We start from the raw sequence: 5,211 nt of genomic DNA, 5'->3' as shown, positions 1-5,211 counted from the left end.
AAATTGCTATATGGACAAAAGATTTGCAGAGGGGAAATTCCGTTATTTTACGCTGCGCAATATTGTATGGATATTGAAAGTTTAATCTAAAGCTAATCTTTTTTTTATTTATTATTTTTTTTTGGTGAAATCCTGTGATCTGGAAACATTTTTTTAAAAGCCACATGAACCTCTGTCGTATTTCCGGTGTTACTTTTGTCGTGGGTTTTATGCGATTCAGTGATTGGAACAATTTTATATATAAATTATTAAAACAATTTTATATAAAAATGATTAAAACAATTTTATGTAAAAATGGTAAAAATTTTATATAAAAATTTTATATAAAAATGATTAGAACAGTTTTTTTTATAAAATTATTAAAACAATTTTATATAAAAATGATTAAAACAATTTTATGTAAAAATGATAAAAATTGTATATAAAAATGATTAAAACAATTTTATATAAAAATGATTAAAACAATTTTATATAAAAATGATTGAAACCGTTTTATATAAAAATGATTAAATAAATTTTATATAAAATGATTTAAAACAATTTTATATAGAAGTGATTAAAACAATTTTATGTAAAAATGATTAAAAGAGTTCGCCCATCTTTGAACAATCACAACGATGTTGGTATATCGTTGGGACTTAGTAAATTAAGAAACAACGTATTCGACATATATAATGAAAATTTTGGTTTTTGTAACGATTTGCAGTGATCTGAAACCTGCTCGTTAAATGGTTAAAAAAAAAAATCACCTTGAAAATGTACCTTTCTCGTCCAGGTCATTAGTTAGTGAAATCCTCATTCATGTCTTTATACATTCATAGCGAAGTTAGGACGTGACTAAAATATTTCCTCGGCGCGTCAATAAATTATTTAAATATTCAATCATACGTGACACACAGCACACCATAGTATTAATAACTGAAGTTTATATTAAAAATATTCCATCTCCACGGAGTCCAATTTCCAGAATGGAGGTACCCAGCTTATTAATTAACGTGAATAATAAATGAAGTTCATTAATCTTCATGCGACGTGTGCTAATGAACTGTTGACACTTATATCCTCTTAGAAGCAAGGGAGAGGAAATTCAATTTGCAGAATGACTGTGACAGATCTTCAGAGTGTGGAGTCTACTGGTGTTAGTCGAGGCTGCTTTGTGTAATGTGAACAGTGACCAAACTAATTGGTACCATTCAGAGTAGTAATTTTTCCTGTAATCCAATTCTGCCCTAAAATGGAAGACTGCAGTATCTGCAAAAATACAGAACTGAGAAAAATGGTAGATACTGCAGTTTTCTCTTGCCTTACTACTGATTTTGCAGATACTGCAAATGGGACCCCCTAAATAAAACATTGAAGAATCATTCTGAAACAGCAGTAACTTGTGTATTAGTGTTTCACGAGCCCAGTAGGTGGCACATATCTCAATTTCGAAAATTTTGCAGATGCTGCAGTTTTCCATTTTAGGGCAAAATGCTTTATTTACTAAAAGGTTTAAGTATTTACTAAAAATATGTGAACGAATTAGTTATTGAGTCTGTAGAACCTGTGCTGTCTTAATTAACTCTTAGATTAATTTTTTTTTCAAATGATCAGATGAAACAGTCTGAAAATATTTCATTTTCATGGAGTCCAGTTTCCAGAATGAAGTTACCTAGCTTATTAATATGAATAATAAATGAAGTTCCATATGAATGGGAAATGGAGAAAGAAGAGTTCTCAGTTATTAAAAAAAATAAATTAATAAACAGATAAGTTAGACCATCGTACACAGCATTATACGGAGACCACCGAAAGGTAGATCTATTTTCGGTGGCCTTGATTATACGCTGTGCAAGAAACTCGATTGAGCCGAAGAAACCTCGGCGCATATCTTACTTGTTTTTTTTTTTTTGTTATTGAAATCTCGCTCAAAAAATCCTCTTAAGCTGCGTTTTGTTGATGAGCTTTGAAATCTTCTTATTACGGTCTATTGTTTGGTTGAACTTTGCACTGAATGCGATATTTTTTTCATTTTTTTTTTGTTCCAGAAACTTAATTTACAATTTTACATTCCTCGTTTTCGTGTTGTCCGGTAAATAGGGTTGATTAAACGCAATTTTTTTTCCAGAAGCTGAATTTACAAATTTACATTCCTCGTTTCCGTGTTGTCAGGTAAATAGGGTTCATTAAAAGCGATATTTTTTCTCTTTTTTTTTTTTTGTTCCAGAAACTTAATTTACAAATTTACATTCATCGTTTTCGTGTGTTGTCAGGTAAATAGAGTTCGTTTTTATGAAAAGGTTTACAATTTTTTCATGTTTTATTTGAAATTCAGGAAAGTAGTTTGAAGTTTGCGAAATGTAAATGTGCTTGAAGAATATAATTTTTTCCTTTGAATGAATAAGTTAGTGTCATTATGCCTGTGATGGTTTCCTAATTGGGCAAAAGTCCTGAACCATAAACAATTTAAAAAGCAATATTTCGCTGATGAGGTTTTTTTGTTAATAGCAGAAGGTGCAGGATTTTATCAAATTTTTGAAAAAGTGTGATTTCGAAAAAGCAAAATGTTTCTTAGGAAAAGGCAAACTGAAAGTAAAATATAGAATAAAGTAAAAGATGCTTCTGTTCAGCGTAAAATCAAGGCCACCGAAAATAGATCTATCTTCAGTGGTCTCAGTATAATGCTGTATGAGCCGCGGCCCATGAAATATTCAGCCATTGCCGGTGGTGGCCTGTCCTATAGCGTTACTAGACGCACGATCATGGCTAACTTTAACTTTAAATAAAATAACTACTGAGGTTAGACGGCTGCAATCTGGTATGTTTGATGATTGGAGGGTGGATGATCAACATACCATTTTGCAGCCCTCTAGCCTCTGTATTTTCAAGATCCGAGGGCGGACAGAAAAAGTGCGGACACAAAAAGTGCGGACGGACAGACATTGCCGGCACAAATAATTTCCTTTTACAGAAAACTAAAACCAACTTTTAATATTTTTAATCTCGGCTACTTTCCTTATAGTGTATCTAAGCTCTTAAGTCCTGGAGATTAGAAAAAAGTGGGAAAAATTGACGCGGGAGAAGCTACTCTAAAGAATTTTCACCAAAAAATTATAGAAGCCGGAAAGTTTAAAGAAAAAATTAGGAATCTTTTAATAAAGTAAAAGTCAATCCACTGAGGCTTTTGTAAGTGAATCTTGTTTTACCTAACTTGACTCTGGTATCAGATTCAACCTCATGGATGATTCTCAAATTCCAAAGATTCTGGTATCAAATTCATCCTCATGGATGATTGTCAAATTCCAAAGACTTTGATATCAAATTATTCTCAGATCCTAAAGACTTTGGAATCAAATTCATCCTCATGGGTGATTCTCAAATTCCAAAGACTCTGGTGTCAAATTATTCTCAGATTCCAAAGACTTTGGTATCAAATTCATCCTCATAGATGATTCTCAAATTCCAAAGATTTTGATATCAAATTATTCTCATATTCCAAAGACTCTGGTATCAAATTCATCCTTATGGATGATCCTCAAATTCCAAAGACTCTGGTATCAAATTCATCCTCATGGATGATTCTCAAACTCCAAAGACTCTCTGCAATATTAAAAGGGTGCTTGCATGTGCCTCTGTGTGGGAACTCCATTCCAAAACGTGATTAAAAAAAAAAAAGAGTCTATTGTTACTACTAGTGTTAAACGCGCGAATACCTCTGCAAAAGCGAGCGAGCGAGAGTCCTTGTTGACTGGAATGCAATGCAATCAAAACACAATCAAGCCGCGTTGTCATCAAAGTTGAAGTCTCAGTTTCCTATTTCGCTCTCGAAACCACTCGCTTGCTCGCAAGCGGAGAGAGCAGTGGGATTGGAAGTCTGTCTCTCTCTCTCTCTCTCTCTCTCTCTCTCTCTCTCTCTCTCTCTCTCTCTCTCTGCTGATGGAGTTTAGCGCGAAGTAACTCTCACCTCTTTGTGTTTCTTCGTCGGCCTAATGGAAAGTTCGGTTGCGGCCTCATCGGCCTAGAAACTTCTGACGGGCTGCGTTTCTTCGTTCAGCTTCTCAGCTGTGGGTTGGGGAACTTTTATTTAAGACTTGTTCTCTGTTTGGATTTACTTACTGAACGTTGGACTTGAAATTATTTCGTTGGACACAGCAGTTGGCCAGTATCACTTTCCTGTGGTGAAGAGAGCTTAAAGGAACTGTTAATAGCTTTTGAATTCCGCTTCTTTTTTTCGTAAACCTCACTAGGCCTATTCAATGCGGTGCAATTTACGCAGTGGCTTTGAGTGTTTCGTATTTTCCTGTATTTACGTATTTACGGAATTGAATGTAAATTGTAAATGTGATCACCGTAAGAACAAATAGAACAGTCTTCTTCAGTCCAACACATACTTCATGAAACAAGTGATTTTCTTCTGATCAGTCATGTATTTTTTTTTATAGTAAAAGCGACAAAGACTAATTAACTTTTCTATTTCCTTTTTAGTTTTCTGTAAAAGAAAACTATTGTGACGTCCTGTCTGTCCGTCCGCACTTTATTCTGTCCGCACTTTTCTGTCCGCCCTCAGATCTTAAAAACTACTGAGGCTAGAGGGCTGCAAATTGGTATGTTGATCATCCACCCTTTAGTCAATAAGCATTCCAAATTGCAGCCCTCTTGCCTCAGTAGTTTTTATTTTATCTAAAGTTAAAGTTAGCCATAATCGTGTCTAGCAACGATATATGACAGTCCAGCACCGGGCCGTGGCTGATGCTTCACGGGCCACGGCTAATACAGAAAACTCGATTGCGCCGAAGAAACTTCGTGGCATTTTTTACTTTTCTTTTTACGTTTTTAAATTTTCATTTTTCTTTCTTGCATTTCGACGTAAAGGAACAGAAGATATTTTGGGAACGTAATTCACGTGTGTTGTAGAATTGAATAGAATATTGAATTTGGCCAAAGACCAAGCGCTGGGACCTATGAGGTCATTCAGCGCTGAAGGGAACATTAACAGTAAGAAGGTTTGAAAGGTGTGACAGGAAGAACAACCTCTCAGTTGCACTTTGAAACAATTGTTAGAGAGGGTGGAAAGCCAGATGGAAGGAAGAGAATATGAACGGAGGTACAGTAAAAGGAATGAAAGAGGTTGTAGCTATGGGCCGAAGGGCCGCTACAAAGATCCTTAGGTAATGCCTACAGTGAAAATGAACAAGAAAAAAAAAATACCTTATTTCTGAAATACATAAA

The sequence above is a fragment of the Macrobrachium rosenbergii genome, chromosome 36 (genome assembly GCF_040412425.1).
Source record: "Macrobrachium rosenbergii isolate ZJJX-2024 chromosome 36, ASM4041242v1, whole genome shotgun sequence".
Lineage (NCBI taxonomy): Eukaryota > Metazoa > Arthropoda > Malacostraca > Decapoda > Palaemonidae > Macrobrachium > Macrobrachium rosenbergii.
This window is presented reverse-complemented; position numbering follows the sequence as displayed.